This window comes from Stigmatopora argus, chromosome 2 (assembly GCF_051989625.1).
Source record: "Stigmatopora argus isolate UIUO_Sarg chromosome 2, RoL_Sarg_1.0, whole genome shotgun sequence".
NCBI classification, from domain to species: domain Eukaryota; kingdom Metazoa; phylum Chordata; class Actinopteri; order Syngnathiformes; family Syngnathidae; genus Stigmatopora; species Stigmatopora argus.
The window spans coordinates 24,714,782-24,737,764 of NC_135388.1; the positions used below are offsets into that span (position 1 = coordinate 24,714,782).

General features: G+C 43.4%; 1 non-coding gene across 1 annotated transcript; it reads right to left on the reverse strand.

The window, feature by feature from the left end:
- Window positions 1-1,201: 1,201 nt before the first annotated feature.
- trnaf-gaa (transfer RNA phenylalanine (anticodon GAA)) lies at window positions 1,202-1,274 on the reverse strand. The gene has a single exon. It is a non-coding gene; the product is annotated as a tRNA-Phe (tRNA).
- Between the last annotated feature and the right edge of the window lie 21,709 nt (window positions 1,275-22,983).

Sequence of the window (22,983 nt, forward strand, 5' to 3'; positions counted from 1 at the left end):
GTCATTTGTTTTCTTATTTTGCGCGGAAATCATTGTTTTATAAGTGCGTCGCAACGCACCTGGTTTTATCTATTTCCCCCTATGAGGATTACGCATGCTATCAGTTATTATTCTATTTTTCTTATATTGAGCTCTGTTTTACTCACTCTTTTGGCACGGTATTTCTATATTTTTACTCTATTTAAACACAATCTTTGCTATCTGTATACCTCTACGTATTTCTCCGACCACACAGACGTTTCTCCGACCACAGAGACGTTTCTCCGACCACACAGAGACGTTTCCCCGACCACACAGAGACGTTTCTCCGACCACACAGAGACGTTTCTCCGACCACACAGAGACGTTTCTCCGACCACACAGAGACGTTTCGACACACAGACGTTTCGAATTAATTTTAACCAGGGCCTTACCGTCTCAGGTGCTTATTCCTGGTTCGATGAGATTCGTCACTGGACCTCGGGGCGACGGGGTACCAATCCCTAATGGCCCCTTCCCTCAATGGGGGATGGCTGACGTCAGTTGTGCTTGGCCTCTCGATTCCCCGTCGTCCCGATGACACAGATCTTGAATCCCGGGTATTTTCGGCACCAAAATGTCCGGTCCACTATGAACATTCACAAGGTCGAACACAAATAAAGCACACCGAGACAGATGAGTGAGATTTTGAAGCTTCTGCAGAAGGAGAGTACGGAGGTGGTGGGTCCGACGACTCTACTTCTATAGAAAATATTTTACTTAGGGCAAGATTTCATGACATACAAATTCTCTGTTACAAAGATGGATCGCGACAGTGACGTCGATGATGGTGGTGATACTGATGATGTTAAAGGCTACATACAAACATATAAACAAAGGACATACCCTATTACAAAGATGCATGGTTTTGAAACCGATGGTTGTGATGTGGATGGTTTCTATGACATGGGCATGACACGGATTGAAGGTGATGTCATAGATGTGAAACATTATTTGATTACTTTTCAAGATTATTTCACAATCCGGTTTAGAGAGTTCAAGGGACTGCCGAAGCCCGAGTTTGATTCAGGGTACGCTTACCAAAACTCTTTATATGAGCCAATTCGGCTCATGTCGGTGACAGGAATCAAACTTGACTGCAAAAAAACTCATAGATTACAGGTAAACAGTTTTCATACTGACTGCCATCTGATTTAGGCTGGGCTTCCCAGGTCCAATGCTTTGCCGAAACCCGGGATTGAACCAGGGACCTTTAGATCTTCAGTCTAACGCTCTCCCAACTGAGCTACTTCGGCTGATTGTTTACATCGTTAAACAACTTGGACTGCAAATTTACTCATGGCTTACTAGTATAATATTCCATTTGGAGCATTAACTGGTATTGATCCGGTTTAGAGAGTTCAAGGGACTGCCGAAGCCCGAGTTTGATTCAGGGTACGCTTACCAAAACTCTTTATATGAGCCAATTCGGCTCATGTCGGTGACAGGAATCAAACTTGACTGCAAAAAAACTCATAGCTTACAGGTAAACAGTTTTCATACTGACTGCCATCTGATTTAGGCTGGGCTTCCCAGGTCCAATGCTTTGCCGAAACCCGGGATTGAACCAGGGACCTTTAGATCTTCAGTCTAACGCTCTCCCAACTTAGCTTCTTCGGCTGATTGTTTACAGCGTTACTGAGTGAGTGAGTGAGTGAGCGGGTGAGTGAATGAATGAGTGAGTGACTAACTTAGTGAGTGACGTACTGAGTGAGTTAGTTACTGTGTGAGTGAGTTACTGAGTGAGTTACTGAGTGAGTAAGTTACTGAGTTAAATAATTATGAGTGAGTGAATGAGTGAGTGAAGGACTGAGTGAGTGAGTTACTGGGTGAGTGAGTGACTGAAAGATTGACTAAATGAGTGACTGAGTGAGTGACTGAATGAGTGAGTGAATGAGTGAGTTACTGAGTAAGTGAGTTACTAAGTGAGTGAGTGATTGAGTGTTTGACAGACATTTACTGGGTGATTGAAAGAGTGAGTGACTGAATGAGTGAGTGAGTGGCTGAGTGAGTGAGTGGCTGAGTGAGTGAGTGGCTGAGTGAGTGAGTGGCTGAGTGAGTGAGTGGCTGAGTGAGTGAGTGGCTGAGTGAGTGGCTGAGTGAGTGAGTGGCTGAGTGAGTGAGTGGCTGAGTGAGTGAGTGGCTGAGTGAGTGAGTGGCTGAGTGAGTGAGTGGCTGAGTGAGTGAGTGGCTGAGTGAGTGAGTGAGTGGCTGAGTGAGTGAGTGGCTGAGTGAGTGAGTGGCTGAGTGAGTGAGTGAGTGGCTGAGTGAGTGAGTGGCTGAGTGAGTGAGCGGCTGAGTGAGTGAGTGGCTGAGTGAGTGAGTGGCTGAGTGAGTGAGTGGCTGAGTGAGTGAGTGGCTGAGTGAGTGAGTGGCTGAGTGAGTGGCTGAGTGAGTGAGTGGCTGAGTGAGTGAGTGGCTGAGTGAGTGAGTGGCTGAGTGAGTGAGTGGCTGAGTGAGTGAGTGGCTGAGTGGGTGAGTGGCTGAGTGAGTGAGTGGCTGAGTGAGTGAGTGGCTGAGTGAGTGAGTGGCTGAGTGAGTGAGTGGCTGAGTGAGTGAGTGGCTGAGTGAGTGAGTGGCTGAGTGAGTGAGTGGCTGAGTGAGTGAGTGGCTGAGTGAGTGAGTGGCTGAGTGAGTGAGTGGCTGAGTGAGTGAGTGGCTGAGTGAGTGAGTGGCTGAGTGAGTGAGTGGCTGAGTGAGTGAGTGGCTGAGTGAGTGAGTGGCTGAGTGAGTGAGTGGCTGAGTGAGTGAGTGGCTGAGTGAGTGAGTGGCTGAGTGAGTGAGTGGCTGAGTGAGTGAGTGGCTGAGTGAGTGAGTGGCTGAGTGAGTGAGTGGCTGAGTGAGTGAGTGGCTGAGTGAGTGAGTGGCTGAGTGAGTGAGTGGCTGAGTGAGTGAGTGGCTGAGTGAGTGAATGAATGAGTGAGTGACTAACTTAGTGAGTGACGTACTGAGTGAGTTAGTTACTGAGTGAGTGAGTTACTGAGTGAGTGAGTTACTGAGTGAGTGAGTTACTGAGTGAGTGAGTTAGTGAGTGAGTGAGTGAGCGGGTGAGTGAATGAATGAGTGAGTGACTAACTTAGTGAGTGACGTACTGAGTGAGTTAGTTACTGTGTGAGTGAGTTACTGAGTGAGTTACTGAGTGAGTAAGTTACTGAGTTAAATAATTATGAGTGAGTGAATGAGTGAGTGAAGGACTGAGTGAGTGAGTTACTGGGTGAGTGAGTGACTGAAAGATTGACTAAATGAGTGACTGAGTGAGTGACTGAATGAGTGAGTGAATGAGTGAGTTACTGAGTAAGTGAGTTACTAAGTGAGTGAGTGATTGAGTGTTTGACAGACATTTACTGGGTGATTGAATGAGTGAGTGACTGAATGAGTGAGTGAGTGAATGAGTGAGTGAGTGACTTAGTGAGTGACTGAGAGATTTACTGACTGAGTCAGTTACTAAGTGATTGAATTTCTGAGTGAGTGAGTGAGTCACTGAGTAACTGAGTGACTGAGTGATTGATTTTCTGACTGAGTGAGTTACAGAGTGAGTGACTGAGTTAGTCACTGAGTGAGTGACTGAGTGAGGTACTGAGTGATTGACTGAGTGAGTGTCTAAGTGAGTGACTGAGTGAGTGAGTGACTGAGTGAGTGACTGAGTGAGTGACTGAGTGAGTGACTGAGTGAGTGACTGAGTGAGTGACTGAGTGAGTGACTGAGTGAGTGACTGAGTGAGTGACTGAGTGAGTGACTGAGTGAGTGACTGAGTGAGTACCTGAGTGATTGACTTAGTGAGTGACTAAGTGAATGAATGAGTGAGTGGCTTAGTGAGTGAATGAGTGACTGACTGAGTGAGTGACTGAGTGAGTGAGTTCCTGAGTGAGTAAATTACTGAGTGAAATATTTACTGAGTGAGTGAATGAGTGAGGGAGTGAGTGAGTGAATGAGTGAGTGAATGAGTCAGTGAGTGAATGAGTGAGTGAGTGAATTAGTGAGTGAGTGAGTGAGTGAGTGATTGACTGAATGAGTGACTGAGTGAGTGACTGAGTGAGTGACTGAGTGAGTGACTGAATGAGTGAGTGAATGAGTGAGTTACTGAGTAAGTGAGTTACTAAGTGAGTGAGTGATTGAGTGTTTGACTGAGACATTTACTGGGTGATTGAATGAGTGAGTGACTGAATGAGTGAGTGAGTGAATGAGTGAGTGGGTGACTTAGTGAGTGACTGAGAGATTTACTGACTGAGTCAGTTACTAAGTGAGTGAATTTCTGAGTGAGTGAGTGAGTCACTGAGTGACTGAGTGAGTGAGTGATTGATTTTCTGACTGAGTGAGTGACAGAGTGAGTGACAGAGTGAGTCACAGAGTGAGTCACAGAGTGAGTGACTGAGTAAGTGACTGAGTGAGTGACTGAGTGAGTGACTGAGTGAGGTACTGAGTGATTGACTGAGTGAGTGTCTAAGTGAGTGACTGAGTGAGTGACTGAGTGAGTGACTGAGTGAGTGACTGAGTGAGTGACTGAGTGAGTGACTGAGTGATTGACTGAGTGAGTGACTGATTGAGTGACTGAGTGAGTGACTGAGTGAGTGACTGAGTGAATGACTGAGTGAATGACTGAGTGAGTGACTGAGTGAGGTACTGAGTGATTGACTGAGTGAGTGAATGAGTGAGTAAATTACTGAGTGAAATAATTACTGAGTGAGTGAATGAGTGAGGGAGTGAGTGAGTGAATGAGTGAGTGAATGAGTCAGTGAGTGAATGAGTGAGTGAGTGAATTAGTGAGTGAGTGAGTGAGTGACTAAGTGAGTTAGTGAGTGAGTGAGTGACTGAGTGATTGACTGAGTGTTTGACTGAGTGAGTCACTGAGTGAATGACTGAGTGAGTGAGTTACTGAGCAAGTGAGTGATTGAGTGTTTGACTGAGTGAGTGACTGAGTGAGTGACTGAGTGAATTACTGAGTGAGTGAGTTACTGAGTAAGTAAGTGAGTGAGCGGGTGAGTGAATGAATGAGTGAGTGACTTAATGAGTGAGTGACTTACTGAGTGAGTTAGTTACTGTGTGAGTGAGTTACTGAGTGAGTTAGTTACTGAGTGAGTGAGTGAGTTACTAAGTTAGTAAGTTACTGAGTTAAATAATTATTGAGTGAGTGAATGAGTGAGTGAATGAGTGAGTGAGTGACTGAGTGAGTGAGTTACTGGGTGAGTGAGTGACTGAGTGATTGACTGAGTGAGTGACTGAAAGATTGACTAAATGAGTGACTGAGTGAGTGACTGAGTGAGTGACTGAGTGGGTGACTGAGTGAGTGACTGAGTGAGTGATTGAATGAGTGACTGAATGAGTGAGTGAATGAGTGAGTTACTGAGTAAGTGAGTTACTAAGTGAGTGAGTTACTGAGTGAGTGAGTGAGTGAGTGAGTGAGCGGGTGAGTGAATGAATGAGTGAGTGATTTACTGAGTGAGTGATTTACTGAGTGAGTTAGTTACTGTGTGAGTGAGTTACTGTGTGAGTGAGTTACTGAGTGAGTTAGTTACTGAGTGAGTGAGTTACTGATTGAGTTACTGAGTGAGTTACTGAGTGAGTAAGTTCCTGAGTTAAATATTGACTGAGTGAGTGAATGACTGAGTGAGTGACTGAGTGAGTGACTAAGTGATTAAATGAGTGAGTGACTGAATGAGTGAGTGACTTAGTGAGTGACTGAGAGATATACTGAGTGAGTCAGTTACTAAGTGAGTGAATTTCTGAGTGAGTGAGTGAGTCACTGAGTGACTGAGTGAGTGACTGAGTGAGTGACTGAGTGAGTGACTGAGTGAGTGACTGAGTGAGTGACTGAATAAGTGAGTGACTGAGTGAGTGAGTGACTGAGTGAGTGAGTTACTGAGTGAGTTACTGAGTGAGTGACAGAGTGAGTGACTGAGTAAGTGACTGAGTAAGTGACTGAGTGAGTGACTGAGTGAGGTACTGAGTCATTGACTGAGTGAGTGTATAAGTGAGTGTCTAAGTGAGTGACTGAGTGAGTGAGTGAGTGAGTTACTGAGTGAGTGAGTAACTGAGTGAGTGAGTTACTGAGTGAGTGAGTGAATGAGTGAGTGAGTTACTGAGTAAGTGAGTTACTAAGTGAGTGAGTGATTGAGTGTTTGACTGAGTGAGTGACTGAGTGATTGAATGAGTGAGTGATTGAATGAGTGAGTGACTGAATGAGTGAGTGATTGAGAGAGTGAGTGAGTGACTGAGTGAGTGACTGAGAGATTTACTGAGTGAGTGACTGAGTGAGTGACTGAGTGAGTGACTGAGTGAGTGACTTAGTGAATGACTAAATGAGTGAGCGACAGAGTGAGTGAGTTACTAAATGAGTTAGTGATTAAAAGTTTGACTGAGTGAGTGACTAAGTGATTGACTGAGTGAGTGACTGAGTGAGTGACTGAGTGAGTGACTGAGTGAGTTACTGAGTGAGTGACTGAGTGAGTGAGTTACTGAGTGAGTGAGTGAGTGAGTGAGTGAGCGGGTGAGTGAATGAATGAGTGAGTGACTAACTGAGTGAGTGACTTACTGAGTGAGTTAGTTACTGTGTGAGTGAGTTACTGAGTGAGTTAGTTACTGAGTGAGTGAGTGAGTTACTGAGTGAGATACTGAGTGAGTAAGTTACTGAGTTAAATAATTACTGAGTGAGTGAATGAGTGAGTGAATGAGTGAGTGAAGGACTGAGTGAAACAGTCAGTGAGTGAATGAGTGAGGGAGTGAGGGAGTGAGGGAGTGAGGGAGTGAGGGAGTGAGTGAATGAGTGAGGGAGTGAGTGAGTGAATGAGTGAGTGAATGAGTGAGTGAATGAGTGAATGAGTGAGTGAGTGAATGAGTGAGGGAGTGAGGGAGTGAGGGAATGAGGGAGTGATGGAGTGAGGGAGTGGGGGAGTGGGGGAGTGAGTGAGTGAGTGAGTGAGTGAGTGAGTGAGTGAATGAGTGAGTGAGTGAATGAGTGAGTGAGTGAATGAGTGAGTGAGTTAGTGAGTGAGTGAGTGACTAAGTGATTGACTGAATGAGTGACTGAATGAGTGACTGAGTGAGTGACTGAATGAGTGACTGAGTGAGTGACTGAATGAGTGAGTGAATGAGTGAGTTACTGAGTAAGTGAGTTACTAAGTGAGTGAGTGATTGAGTGTTTGACTGAGACATTTACTGGGTGATTGAATGAGTGAGTGACTGAATGAGTGAGTGAGTGAATGAGTGAGTGAGTGACTTAGTGAGTGACTGAGAGATTTACTGACTGAGTCAGTTACTAAGTGAGTGAATTTCTGAGTGAGTGAGTCACTGAGTGACTGAGTGAGTGAGTGATTGATTTTCTGACTGAGTGAGTGACAGAGTGAGTCACAGAGTGAGTCACAGAGTGAGTGACTGAGTAAGTGACTGAGTGAGTGACTGAGTGAGTGACTGAGTGAGTGACTGAGTGAGGTACTGAGTGATTGACTGAGTGAGTGACTGAGTGAGTGACTGAGTGAGTGACTGAGTGATTGACTGAGTGAGTGACTGAGTGAGTGACTGAGTGAATGACTGAGTGAGTGACTGAGTGAGGTACTGAGTGATTGACTGAGTGAGTGAATGAGTGAGTGAGTTCCTGAGTGAGTAAATTACTGAGTGAAATAATTACTGAGTGAGTGAATGATTGAGGGAGTGAGGGAGTAAATGAGTGAGTGAATGAGTCAGTGAGTGAATGAGTGAGTGAGTGAATTAGTGAGTGAGTGAGTGAGTGACTGAGTGATTGACTGAATGAGTGACTGAATGAGTGACTGAGTGAGTGACTGTGTGAGTGAGTTACTGAGTGAGTTAGTTACTGAGTGAGTGAGTGAGTTACTAAGTTAGTAAGTTACTGAGTTAAATAATTACTGAGTGAGTGAATGAGTGAGTGAATGAGTGACTGACTGAGTGAGTGACTGAGTGAGTGAGTTCCTGAGTGAGTAAATTACTGAGTGAAATATTTACTGAGTGAGTGAATGAGTGAGGGAGTGAGTGAGTGAATGAGTGAGTGAATGAGTCAGTGAGTGAATGAGTGAGTGAGTGAATTAGTGAGTGAGTGAGTGAGTGATTGACTGAATGAGTGACTGAGTGAGTGACTGAGTGAGTGACTGAGTGAGTGACTGAATGAGTGAGTGAATGAGTGAGTTACTGAGTAAGTGAGTTACTAAGTGAGTGAGTGATTGAGTGTTTGACTGAGACATTTACTGGGTGATTGAATGAGTGAGTGACTGAATGAGTGAGTGAGTGAATGAGTGAGTGGGTGACTTAGTGAGTGACTGAGAGATTTACTGACTGAGTCAGTTACTAAGTGAGTGAATTTCTGAGTGAGTGAGTGAGTCACTGAGTGACTGAGTGAGTGAGTGATTGATTTTCTGACTGAGTGAGTGACAGAGTGAGTGACAGAGTGAGTCACAGAGTGAGTGACTGAGTAAGTGACTGAGTGAGTGACTGAGTGAGGTACTGAGTGATTGACTGAGTGAGTGTCTAAGTGAGTGACTGAGTGAGTGACTGAGTGAGTGACTGAGTGAGTGACTGAGTGAGTGACTGAGTGAGTGACTGAGTGATTGACTGAGTGAGTGACTGATTGAGTGACTGAGTGAGTGACTGAGTGAGTGACTGAGTGAATGACTGAGTGAATGACTGAGTGAGTGACTGAGTGAGGTACTGAGTGATTGACTGAGTGAGTGAATGAGTGAGTGAGTTCCTGAGTGAGTAAATTACTGAGTGAAATAATTACTGAGTGAGTGAATGAGTGAGGGAGTGAGTGAGTGAATGAGTGAGTGAATGAGTCAGTGAGTGAATGAGTGAGTGAGTGAATTAGTGAGTGAGTGAGTGAGTGACTAAGTGAGTTAGTGAGTGAGTGAGTGACTGAGTGATTGACTGAGTGTTTGACTGAGTGAGTCACTGAGTGAATGACTGAGTGAGTGAGTTACTGAGCAAGTGAGTGATTGAGTGTTTGACTGAGTGAGTGACTGAGTGAGTGACTGAGTGAATTACTGAGTGAGTGAGTTACTGAGTAAGTAAGTGAGTGAGCGGGTGAGTGAATGAATGAGTGAGTGACTTAATGAGTGAGTGACTTACTGAGTGAGTTAGTTACTGTGTGAGTGAGTTACTGAGTGAGTTAGTTACTGAGTGAGTGAGTGAGTTACTAAGTTAGTAAGTTACTGAGTTAAATAATTACTGAGTGAGTGAATGAGTGAGTGAATGAGTGAGTGAGTGACTGAGTGAGTGAGTTACTGGGTGAGTGAGTGACTGAGTGATTGACTGAGTGAGTGACTGAAAGATTGACTAAATGAGTGACTGAGTGAGTGACTGAGTGAGTGACTGAGTGAGTGATTGAATGAGTTACTGAATGAGTGAGTGAATGAGTGAGTTACTGAGTAAGTGAGTTACTAAGTGAGTGAGTTACTGAGTGAGTGAGTGAGTGAGCGGGTGAGTGAATGAATGAGTGAGTGATTTACTGAGTGAGTGATTTACTGAGTGAGTTAGTTACTGTGTGAGTGAGTTACTGTGTGAGTGAGTTACTGAGTGAGTTAGTTACTGAGTGAGTGAGTTACTGATTGAGTTACTGAGTGAGTTACTGAGTGAGTAAGTTACTGAGTTAAATATTGACTGAGTGAGTGAATGACTGAGTGAGTGACTGAGTGAGTGAGTTACTGGGTGAGTGAGTGACTGAAAGATTGACTAAATGAGTAACTGAGTGAGTGACTGAGTAAGTGAGTTACTAAGTGAGTGAGTGATTGAGTGTTTGACTGAGAGAGTGACTAAGTGATTAAATGAGTGAGTGACTGAATGAGTGAGTGACTTAGTGAGTGACTGAGAGATATACTGAGTGAGTCAGTTACTAAGTGAGTGAATTTCTGAGTGAGTGAGTCACTGAGTGACTGAGTGAGTGACTGAGTGAGTGACTGAGTGAGTGACTGAGTGAGTGACTGAATAAGTGAGTGACTGAGTGAGTGAGTTACTGAGTGAGTTACTGAGTGAGTGACAGAGTGAGTGACTGAGTAAGTGACTGAGTAAGTGACTGAGTGAGTGACTGAGTGAGGTACTGAGTCATTGACTGAGTGAGTGTATAAGTGAGTGTCTAAGTGAGTGACTGAGTGAGTGAGTGAGTGAGTTACTGAGTGAGTGAGTAACTGAGTGAGTGAGTTACTGAGTGAGTGACTGAATGAGTGAGTGAATTACTGAGTAAATGAGTTACTAAGTGAGTGAGTGATTGAGTGTTTGACTGAGTGAGTGACTGAGTGATTGAATGAGTGAGTGATTGAATGAGTGAGTGACTGAATGAGTGAGTGATTGAGAGAGTGAGTGAGTGACTGAGTGAGTGACTGAGAGATTTACTGAGTGAGTGACTGAGTGAGTGACTGAGTGAGTGACTGAGTGAGTGACTTAGTGAATGACTAAATGAGTGAGCGACAGAGTGAGTGAGTTACTAAATGAGTTAGTGATTAAAAGTTTGACTGAGTGAGTGACTAAGTGATTGACTGAGTGAGTGACTGAGTGAGTGACTGAGTGAGGGACTGAGTGAGTTACTGAGTGAGTGACTGAGTGAGTGAGTTACTGAGTGAGTGAGTGAGTGAGCGGGTGAGTGAATGAATGAGTGAGTGACTAACTGAGTGAGTGACTTACTGAGTGAGTTAGTTACTGTGTGAGTGAGTTACTGAGTGAGTTAGTTACTGAGTGAGTGAGTTACTGAGTGAGATACTGAGTGAGTAAGTTACTGAGTTAAATAATTACTGAGTGAGTGAATGAGTGAGTGAATGAGTGAGTGAAGGACTGAGTGAAACAGTCAGTGAGTGAATGAGTGAGGGAGTGAGGGAGTGAGGGAGTGAGGGAATGAGTGAATGAGTGAGGGAGTGAGTGAGTGAATGAGTGAGTGAATGAGTGAGTGAATGAGTGAATGAGTGAGTGAGTGAATGAGTGAGGGAGTGAGGGAGTGAGGGAATGAGGGAGTGATGGAGTGAGGGAGTGGGGGAGTGGGGGAGTGAGTGAGTGAGTGAGTGAGTGAGTGAGTGAGTGAGTGAGTGAGTGAGTGAGTGAATGAGTGAGTGAGTGAATGAGTGAGTGAGTGAGTGAATGAGTGAGTGAGTTAGTGAGTGAGTGAGTGACTAAGTGATTGACTGAATGAGTGACTGAATGAGTGACTGAGTGAGTGACTGAATGAGTGACTGAGTGAGTGACTGAATGAGTGAGTGAATGAGTGAGTTACTGAGTAAGTGAGTTACTAAGTGAGTGAGTGATTGAGTGTTTGACTGAGACATTTACTGGGTGATTGAATGAGTGAGTGACTGAATGAGTGAGTGAGTGAATGAGTGAGTGAGTGACTTAGTGAGTGACTGAGAGATTTACTGACTGAGTCAGTTACTAAGTGAGTGAATTTCTGAGTGAGTGAGTCACTGAGTGACTGAGTGAGTGAGTGATTGATTTTCTGACTGAGTGAGTGACAGAGTGAGTGACAGAGTGAGTCACAGAGTGAGTGACTGAGTAAGTGACTGAGTGAGTGACTGAGTGAGTGACTGAGTGAGGTACTGAGTGATTGACTGAGTGAGTGTCTAAGTGAGTGACTGAGTGAGTGACTGAGTGAGTGACTGAGTGAGTGACTGAGTGAGTGACTGAGTGAGTGACTGAGTGAGTGACTGAGTGATTGACTGAGTGAGTGACTGAGTGAGTGACTGAGTGAATGACTGAGTGAGTGACTGAGTGAGGTACTGAGTGATTGACTGAGTGAGTGAATGAGTGAGTGAGTTCCTGAGTGAGTAAATTACTGAGTGAAATAATTACTGAGTGAGTGAATGATTGAGGGAGTGAGGGAGTAAATGAGTGAGTGAATGAGTCAGTGAGTGAATGAGTGAGTGAGTGAGTGACTGAGTGATTGACTGAATGAGTGACTGAATGAGTGACTGAGTGAGTGACTGAGTGAGTGAGTTACTGAGCAAGTGAGTGATTGAGTGTTTGACTGAGTGAGTGACTGAGTGAGTGACTGAGTGAATTACTGAGTGAGTGAGTTACTGAGTAAGTAAGTGAGTGAGCGGGTGAGTGAATGAATGATTGAGTGACTTAATCAGTGAGTGACTTACTGAGTGAGTTAGTTACTGTGTGAGTGAGTTACTGAGTGAGTTAGTTACTGAGTGAGTGAGTGAGTTACTAAGTTAGTAAGTTACTGAGTTAAATAATTACTGAGTGAGTGAATGAGTGAGTGAATGAGTGAGTGAGTGACTGAGTGAGTGAGTTACTGGGTGAGTGAGTGACTGAGTGATTGACTGAGTGAGTGACTGAAAGATTGACTAAATGAGTGACTGAGTGAGTGACTGAGTGAGTGACTGAGTGAGTGACTGAGTGAGTGACTGAGTGAGTGACTGAATGAGTGACTGAATGAGTGAGTGAATGAGTGAGTTACTGAGTAAGTGAGTTACTAAGTGATTGAGTTACTGAGTGAGTGAGTGAGTGAGCGGGTGAGTGAATGAATGAGTGAGTGATTTACTGAGTGAGTGATTTACTGAGTGAGTTAGTTACTGTGTGAGTGAGTTACTGTGTGAGTGAGTTACTGTGTGAGTGAGTTACTGAGTGAGTGAGTTACTGAGTGAGTGAGTTAATGATTGAGTTACTGAGTGAGTTACTGAGTGAGTAAGTTACTGAGTTAAATAATTACTGAGTGAGTGAATGAGTGAGTGAGTGACTGAGTGAGTGAGTTACTGGGTGAGTGAGTGACTGAAAGATTGACTAAATGAGTAACTGAGTGAGTGACTGAGTAAGTGAGTTACTAAGTGAGTGAGTGATTGAGTGTTTGACTGAGAGAGTGACTAAGTGATTAAATGAGTGAGTGACTGAATGAGTGAGTGAGTGAGTGACTTAGTGAGTGACTCAGAGATTTACTGAGTGAGTCAGTTACTAAGTGAGTGAATTTCTGAGTGTGAGTGACTGAGTGAGTGACTGAGTGAGTGACTGAATAAGTGAGTGACTGAGTGAGTGAGTTACTGAGTGAGTGACAGAGTGAGTGACTGAGTAAGTGACTGAGTAAGTGACTGAGTGAGTGACTCAGTGAGGTACTGAGTGATTGACTGAGTGAGTGTATAAGTGAGTGTATAAGTGAGTGTCTAAGTGAGTGACTGATTGAGTGAGTGACTGAGTGAGTGACTGAGTGAGTGACTGAGTGAGTGACTGAGTGAGTGACTGAGTGAGTGACTGAGTGAGTGACTGAGTGAGTGACTGAATGAGTGTGACTGAGTGAGTTAGTTACTGAGTGAGTGAGTTACTGAGTGAGTTACTGAGTGAGTAAGTTACTGAGTGAGTAAGTTACTGAGTTAAATAATTACTGAGTGAGTGAATGAGTGAATGAGTGAGTGAGTGAGTGAGTGAGTGAGTAACTGAGTGAGTGAGTTACTGAGTGAGTGAGTGAATGAGTGAGTGAGTTACTGAGTAAGTGAGTTACTAAGTGAGTGAGTGATTGAGTGTTTGACTGAGTGAGTGACTGAGTGATTGAATGAGTGAGTGTTTGAATGAGTGAGTGACTGAATGAGTGAGTGAGTGAGAGAGTGAGAGTGAGTGAGTGACTGAGTGAGTGACTGAGAGATTTACTGAGTGAGTGACTGAGTGAGTGACTGAGTGAGTGACTGAGTGATTGACTTAGTGAATGACTGAATGAGTGAGTGACAGAGTGAGTTACTAAATGATTTAGTGATTAAAAGTTTGACTGAGTGAGTGACTAAGTGATTGACTGAGTGAGTGACTGATTGAGTGAGTGACTGAGTGAGTGACAGAGTGAGTGACTGAGTGAGTGACTGAGTGAGTGACTGAGTGAGTGACTGATTGAGTGACTGAGTGAGTGACTGAGTGAGTGACTGAGTGAGTGACTGAGTGAGTGACTGAATGAGTGTGACTGAGTGAGTTAGTTACTGAGTGAGTGAGTTACTGAGTGAGTTACTGAGTGAGTTACTGAGTGAGTTACTGAGTGAGTTACTGAGTGAGTTACTGAGTGAGTAAGTTACTGAGTGAGTAAGTGATGGAGTAATCATTATTATAAATGTGTTTGCAATGAATATAAAGCCTTATAATATACATGCTTACTATATTAATCAATATATTTGCTTATTAGGAATAGTAATGCTCATCCTAAATGTGTAACTATATTAAACAATATAGTTATATGTGTTGATCGCTTTCAACGAAGACAAACGCTTACGCCAAGGTCGCTCTCCAGGACAGCTGGGTCCAGCGAGAGATACAAGTTCGCAAAGACATAAAACAATACACCGAGTCCTTGCTCCGAGGACTGATTACTGGAAGATACACCTCAACCTTTTCCCCAGATGCGAGTTCGCAATGAAGATCTGTGAAGGACGCTTAAATTGTTGTTGGGTCAGCGGATGGCTATCAAGCATATTGTTTTAATTTGTGACGCTAGTATGACGCTAGGTTTGCTTGATTATAGAATTGTTTTGTTTCTTGCTTACGCAAATGGAATCGATAACCTTGTAATTGTTTTGATTTGAAGCCTTAAATGGGCAGGACATAATGCCGCTCTTTAGAATAATCTTGGTCGGCCGAGCGGTCCGGATGTATTCTCTTCTTGCAAGAATTAAATGGTGAGATGTGACTACAGATGCCTTTTTTATTGAAAGCTGAATTGGAAAAACCTAAGGATGAACCTACAATTGGATGAACCTAACAGTAAGTTACTGAGTTAAATAATTACTGAGTGAGTGAATGAGTGAGTGAGTGAGTGAGTAACTGAGTGAGTCAGTTACTGAGTGAGTGAGTAAATGAGTGAGTGAGTTACTGAGTAAATGAGTTACTAAGTGAGTGAGTGATTGAGTGTTTGACTGAGTGAGTGACTGAGTGATTGAATGACTGAGTGATTGAATGAGTGAGTGACTGAGTGAATTACTGAGTGAGTGAGTTAAGGGGTAAGTAAGTGAGTGAGCGGGTGAGTGAATGAATGAGTGAGTGACTTAATGAGTGAGTGACTTACTGAGTGAGTTAGTTACTGTGTGAGTGAGTTACTGAGTGAGTTAGTTACTGAGTGAGTGAGTGAGTTACTAAGTTAGTAAGTTACTGAGTTAAATAATTACTGAGTGAGTGAATGAGTGAGTGAATGAGTGAGTGAGTGACTGAGTGAGTGAGTTACTGGGTGAGTGAGTGACTGAGTGATTGACTGAGTGAGTGACTGAAAGATTGACTAAATGAGTGACTGAGTGAGTGACTGAGTGAGTGACTGAGTGAGTGACTAAGTGAGTGACTGAGTGAGTGACTGAGTGATTGACTTAGTGAATGACTGAATGAGTGAGTGACAGAGTGAGTGAGTTACTAAATGAGTTAGTGATTAAAAGTTTGACTGAGTGAGTGACTAAGTGATTGACTGAGTGAGTGACTGATTGAGTGAGTGACTGAGTGAGTGACTGAGTGAGTGACTGAGTGAGTGACTGAGTGAGTGACTGATTGAGTGACTGAGTGAGTGACTGAGTGAGTGACTGAGTGAGTGACTGAGTGAGTGACTGAATGAGTGTGACTGAGTGAGTTAGTTACTGAGTGAGTGAGTTACTGAGTGAGTTACTGAGTGAGTTACTGAGTGAGTTACTGAGTGAGTTACTGAGTGAGTTACTGAGTGAGTTACTGAGTGAGTAAGTTACTGAGTGAGTAATTTACTGAGTTAAATAATTACTGAGTGAGTGAATGAGTGAGTGAGTGAGTGAGTAACTGAGTGAGTCAGTTACTGAGTGAGTGAGTGAATGAGTGAGTGAGTTACTGAGTAAATGAGTTACTAAGTGAGTGAGTGATTGAGTGTTTGACTGAGTGAGTGACTGAGTGATTGAATGAGTGAGTGATTGAATGAGTGAGTGACTGAGTGAATTACTGAGTGAGTGAGTTAAGGGGTAAGTAAGTGAGTGAGCGGGTGAGTGAATGAATGAGTGAGTGACTTAATGAGTGAGTGACTTACTGAGTGAGTTAGTTACTGTGTGAGTGAGTTACTGAGTGAGTTAGTTACTGAGTGAGTGAGTGAGTTACTATGTTAGTAAGTTACTGAGTTAAATAATTACTGAGTGAGTGAATGAGTGAGTGAATGAGTGAGTGAGTGACTGAGTGAGTGAGTTACTGGGTGAGTGAGTGACTGAGTGACTGACTGAGTGAGTGACTGAAAGATTGACTAAATGAGTGACTGAGTGAGTGACTGAGTGAGTGACTGAGTGAGTGACTGAGTGAGTGACTGAGTGAGTGACTGAGTGAGTGACTGAGTGAGTGACTGCATGAGTGACTGAATGAGTGAGTGAATGAGTGAGTTACTGAGTGAGTTAATAAGTGAGTGAGTTACTGAGTGAGTGAGTGAGCGGGTGAGTGAATGAATGATTGAGTGATTTACTGAGAGTGATTTACTGAGTGAGTTAGTTACTGTGTGAGTGAGTTACTGTGTGAGTGAGTTACTGTGTGAGTGAGTTACTGAGTGAGTTAGTTACTGAGTGAGTGAGTTACTGATTGAGTTACTGAGTGAGTTACTGAGTGAGTAAGTTACTGAGTTAAATAATTACTGAGTGAGTGAATGAGTGAGTGAGTGACTGAGTGAGTGAGTTACTGGGTGAGTGAGTTACTGTGTGAGTGAGTTACTGAGTGAGTTAGTTACTGTGTGAGTGAGTTACTGTGTGAGTGAGTTTCTGTGTGAGTGAGTTACTGAGTGAGTTAGTTACTGAGTGAGTGAGTTACTGATTGAGTTACTGAGTGAGTTACTAAGTGAGTGAGTGACTTAGGGAGTGACTGAGAGATTTACTGAGTGAGTCAGTTACTAAGTGAGTGAATTTCTGAGTGTGAGTGAGTCACTGAGTGACTGAGTGAGTGACTGAGTGAGTGACTGAGTGAGTGACTGAATAAGTGAGTGACTGAGTGAGTGAGTTACTGAGTGAGTGACAGAGTGAGTGACTGAGTAAGTGACTGAGTAAGTGACTGAGTGAGTGACTCAGTGAGGTACTGAGTGATTGACTGAGTGAGTGAGTTACTGAGTGAGTGAGTGAATGAGTGAGTGAGTTACTGAGTAAGTGAGTTACTAAGTGAGTGAGTGATTGAGTGTTTGACTGAGTGAGTGACTGAGTGATTGAATGAGTGAGTGATTGAATGAGTGAGTGACTGAATGAGTGAGTGAGTGAGAGAGTGAGAGAGTGAGTGAGTGACTGAGTGAGTGACTGAGAGATTTACTGAGTGAGTGACTGAGTGAGTGACTGAGTGAGTGACTGAGTGAGTGACTGAGTGAGTGACTGAGTGAGTGACTTAGTGAATGACTGAATGAGTGAGTGACAGAGTGAGTGAGTTACTAAATGAGTTAGTGATTAAAAGTTTGACTGAGTGAGTGACTAAGTGATTGACTGAGTGAGTGACTGATTGAGTGAGTGACTGAGTGAGTGACTGAGTGAGTGACTGAGTGAGTGACTGAGTGAGTGACTGAGTGAGGTACTGAGTGAGTGACTGAGTGAGTGACTGAGTGAGTGACTGAGTGAGTGACTGAATGAGTGTGACTGAGTGAGTTAGTTACTGAGTGAGTGAGTTACTGAGTGAGTTACTGAGTGAGTTACTGAGTGAGTTACTGAGTGAGTTACTGAGTGAGTAAGTTACTGAGTGAGTAAGTTACTGAGTGAGTAAGTTACTGAGTTAAATAATTACTGAGTGAGTGAATGAGTGAGTGAGTGAGTGAGTGAGTAACTGAGTGAGTGAGTTACTGAGTGAGTGAGTGAATGAGTGAGTGAGTTACTGAGTAAGTGAGTTACTAAGTGAGTGAGTGATTGAGTGTTTGACTGAGTGAGTGACTGAGTGATTGAATGAGTGAGTGATTGAATGAGTGAGTGACTGAATGAGTGAGTGAGTGAGAGAGTGAGAGAGTGAGTGAGTGACTGAGTGAGTGACTGAGTGAGTGACTGAGTGAGTGACTGAGTGAGTGACTTAGTGAATGACTGAATGAGTGAGTGACAGAGTGAGTGAGTTACTAAATGAGTTAGTGATGAAAAGTTTGACTGAGTGAGTGACTAAGTGATTGACTGAGTGAGTGACTGAGTGATTGACTGAGTGAGTGACTGAGTGAGTGACTGAGTGAGTGACTGATTGAGTGACTGAGTGAGTGACTGAGTGAGTGACTAAGTGACCGAATGAGTGAGTGGCTTAGTGAGTGAATGAGTGAGTGAGTTCCTGAGTGAGTCAGTTACTAAGTGAGTGAATTTCTGAGTGTGAGTGAGTCACTGAGTGACTGAGTGAGTCACTGAGTGAGTGACTGAGTGAGTGACTGAGTGAGTGACTGAGTGAGTGACTTAGTGAGTGAGTTACTGAGTGAGTGACAGAGTGAGTGACTGAGTAAGTGACTGAGTAAGTGACTGAGTGAGTGACTCAGTGAGGTACTGAGTGATTGACTGAGTGAGTGTATAAGTGAGTGTATAAGTGAGTGTCTAAGTGAGTGACTGATTGAGTGAGCGACTGAGTGAGTGACTGAGTGAGTGACTGAGTGACTGAGTGAGTGACTGAGTGAGTGACTGAGTGAGTGAGTTACTAAGTGAGTGAGTGATTGAGTGTTTGACTGAGTGAGTGACTGAGTGATTGAATGAGTGAGTGATTGAATGAGTGAGTGACTGAATGAGTGAGTGAGAGAGTGAGAGAGTGAGTGAGTGACTGAGTGAGTGACTGAGAGATTTACTGAGTGAGTGACTGAGTGAGTGACTGAGTGAGTGACTGAGTGAGTGACTTAGTGAATGACTGAATGAGTGAGTGACAGAGTGAGTGAGTTACTAAATGAGTTAGTGATTAAAAGTTTGACTGAGTGAGTGACTAAGTGATTGACTGAGTGAGTGACTGATTGAGTGAGTGACTGAGTGAGTGACTGAGTGAGTGACTGAGTGAGTGACTGAGTGAGTGACTGAGTGAGTGACTGAGTGAGTGAGTTACTGGGTGAGTGAGTGACTGAGTGATTGACTGAGTGAGTGACTGAAAGATTGACTAAATGAGTGACTGAGTGAGTGACTGAGTGAGTGACTGAGTGGGTGACTGAGTGAGTGACTGAGTGAGTGATTGAATGAGTGACTGAATGAGTGAGTGAATGAGTGAGTTACTGAGTAAGTGAGTTACTTAGTGAGTGAGTTACTGAGTGAGTGAGTGAGTGAGCGGGTGAGTGAATGAATGAGTGAGTGATTTACTGAGTGAGTGATTTACTGAGTGAGTGATTTACTGAGTGAGTTAGTTACTGTGTGAGTGAGTTACTGTGTGAGTGAGTTACTGAGTGAGTTAGTTACTGAGTGAGTGAGTTACTGATTGAGTTACTGAGTGAGTTACTGAGTGAGTAAGTTACTGAGTTAAATATTTACTGAGTGAGTGAATGACTGAGTGAGTGACTGAGTGAGTGAGTTACTGGGTGAGTGAGTGACTGAAAGATTGACTAAATGAGTAACTGAGTGAGTGACTGAGTAAGTGAGTTACTAAGTGAGTGAGTGATTGAGTGTTTGACTGAGAGAGTGACTAAGTGATTAAATGAGTGAGTGACTGAATGAGTGAGTGACTTAGTGCGTGACTGAGAGATTTACTGAGTGAGTCAGTTACTAAGTGAGTTAATTTCTTAGTGAGTGAGTGAGTCACTGAGTGACTGAGTGAGTGACTGAGTGAGTGACTGAGTGAGTGACTGAATAAGTGAGTGACTGAGTGAGTGAGTGACTGAGTGAGTGAGTTACTGAGTGAGTGACAGAGTGAGTGACTGAGTAAGTGACTGAATAAGTGACTGAGTGAGTGACTGAGTGAGGTACTGAGTCATTGACTGAGTGAGTGTATAAGTGAATGTATAAGTGAGTGTCTAAGTGAGTGACTGAGTGAGTGAGTGAGTGAGTGACTGAGTGAGTGAGTTACTGAGTGAGTGAGTAACTGAGTGAGTGAGTAACTGAGTGAGTGAGTTACTGAGTGAGTGAGTGAATGAGTGAGTGAGTTACTGAGTAAGTGAGTTACTAAGTGAGTGAGTGATTGAGTGTTTGACTGAGTGAGTGACTGAGTGATTGAATGAGTGAGTGATTGAATGAGTGAGTGACTGAATGAGTGAGTGAGTGAGAGAGTGAGTGAGTGAGTGACTGAGTGAGTGACTGAGAGATTTACTGAGTGAGTGACTGAGTGAGTGACTGAGTGAGTGAGTGACTTAGTGAATGACTGAATGAGTGAGTGACAGAGTGAGTGAGTTACTAAATGAGTTAGTGATTAAAAGTTTGACTGAGTGAGTGACTAAGTGATTGACTGAGTGAGTGACTGAGTGATTGACTGAGTGAGTGACTGAGTGAGTGACTGAGTGAGTGACTGAGTGAGTGACTGATTGAGTGACTGAGTGAGTGACTGAGTGAGTGACTAAGTGAACGAATGAGTGAGTGGCTTAGTGAGTGAATGAGTGAGTTCCTGAGTGAGTAAATTACTGAGTGAAATAATTACTGAGTGAGTGAATGAGTGAGGGAGTGAGTGAGTGAATGAGTGAGTGAATGAGTGAGTGAATGAGTGAGTGAATGAGTCAGTGAGTGAATGAGTGAATGAGTGAATGAGTGAGGGAGTGAGGGAGTGAGGGAGTGAGGGAGTGAGGGAGTGAGGGAGTGAGGGAGTGAGGGAGTGAGGGAGTGAGGGAGTGAGTGAGTGAGTGAGTGAGTGAGTGAGTGACTGAGTGAGTTAGTGAGTGAGTGACTGAGTGATTGACTGAGTGAGTGACTGAGTGATTAGTGAGTAGGTGACTGAGTGAGTCACTGAGTGAATGACTGAGTGAGTGAGTTACTGAGCGAGTGAGTGATTGAGTGTTTGACTGAGTGAGTGACTGAGTGAGTCACTGAGTGAGTGACTGAGTGAGTGACTGATTGAGTGACTAAGTGATTGACTGAGTGAGTGACTGAGTGAGTGACTGAGTGAGTGACTGAGTGAGTTACTGAGTGAGTGACTGAGTGAGTGACTTAGTGAATGACTGAATGAGTGAGTGACAGAGTGAGTGAGTTACTAAATGAGTTAGTGATGAAAAGTTTGACTGAGTGAGTGACTAAGTGATTGACTGAGTGAGTGACTGAGTGATTGACTGAGTGAGTGACTGAGTGAGTGACTGAGTGAGTGACTGAGTGAGTGACTGAGTGAGTGACTGAATGAGTGTGACTGAGTGAGTTAGTTACTGAGTGAGTGAGTTACTGAGTGAGTTACTGAGTGAGTAAGTTACTGAGTGAGTAAGTTACTGAGTTAAATAATTACTGAGTGAGTGAATGAGTGAATGAGTGAGTGAGTGAGTGAGTGAGTGAGTAACTGAGTGAGTGAGTTACTGAGTGAGTGAGTGAATGAGTGAGTGAGTTACTGAGTAAGTGAGTTACTAAGTGAGTGAGTGATTGAGTGTTTGACTGAGTGAGTGACTGAGTGATTGAATGAGTGAGTGTTTGAATGAGTGAGTGACTGAATGAGTGAGTGAGTGAGAGAGTGAGAGTGAGTGAGTGACTGAGTGAGTGACTGAGAGATTTACTGAGTGAGTGACTGAGTGAGTGACTGAGTGAGTGACTGAGTGATTGACTTAGTGAATGACTGAATGAGTGAGTGACAGAGTGAGTTACTAAATGATTTAGTGATTAAAAGTTTGACTGAGTGAGTGACTAAGTGATTGACTGAGTGAGTGACTGATTGAGTGAGTGACTGAGTGAGTGACAGAGTGAGTGACTGAGTGAGTGACTGAGTGAGTGACTGAGTGAGTGACTGATTGAGTGACTGAGTGAGTGACTGAGTGAGTGACTGAGTGAGTGACTGAGTGAGTGACTGAATGAGTGTGACTGAGTGAGTTAGTTACTGAGTGAGTGAGTTACTGAGTGAGTTACTGAGTGAGTTACTGAGTGAGTTACTGAGTGAGTTACTGAGTGAGTTACTGAGTGAGTAAGTTACTGAGTGAGTAAGTGATGGAGTAATCATTATTATAAATGTGTTTGCAATGAATATAAAGCCTTATAATATACATGCTTACTATATTAATCAATATATTTGCTTATTAGGAATAGTAATGCTCATCCTAAATGTGTAACTATATTAAACAATATAGTTATATGTGTTGATCGCTTTCAACGAAGACAAACGCTTACGCCAAGGTCGCTCTCCAGGACAGCTGGGTCCAGCGAGAGATACAAGTTCGCAAAGACATAAAACAATACACCGAGTCCTTGCTCCGAGGACTGATTACTGGAAGATACACCTCAACCTTTTCCCCAGATGCGAGTTCGCAATGAAGATCTGTGAAGGACGCTTAAATTGTTGTTGGGTCAGCGGATGGCTATCAAGCATATTGTTTTAATTTGTGACGCTAGTATGACGCTAGGTTTGCTTGATTATAGAATTGTTTTGTTTCTTGCTTACGCAAATGGAATCGATAACCTTGTAATTGTTTTGATTTGAAGCCTTAAATGGGCAGGACATAATGCCGCTCTTTAGAATAATCTTGGTCGGCCGAGCGGTCCGGATGTATTCTCTTCTTGCAAGAATTAAATGGTGAGATGTGACTACAGATGCCTTTTTTATTGAAAGCTGAATTGGAAAAACCTAAGGATGAACCTACAATTGGATGAACCTAACAGTAAGTTACTGAGTTAAATAATTACTGAGTGAGTGAATGAGTGAGTGAGTGAGTGAGTAACTGAGTGAGTCAGTTACTGAGTGAGTGAGTAAATGAGTGAGTGAGTTACTGAGTAAATGAGTTACTAAGTGAGTGAGTGATTGAGTGTTTGACTGAGTGAGTGACTGAGTGATTGAATGAGTGAGTGATTGAATGAGTGAGTGACTGAGTGAATTACTGAGTGAGTGAGTTAAGGGGTAAGTAAGTGAGTGAGCGGGTGAGTGAATGAATGAGTGAGTGACTTAATGAGTGAGTGACTTACTGAGTGAGTTAGTTACTGTGTGAGTGAGTTACTGAGTGAGTTAGTTACTGAGTGAGTGAGTGAGTTACTAAGTTAGTAAGTTACTGAGTTAAATAATTACTGAGTGAGTGAATGA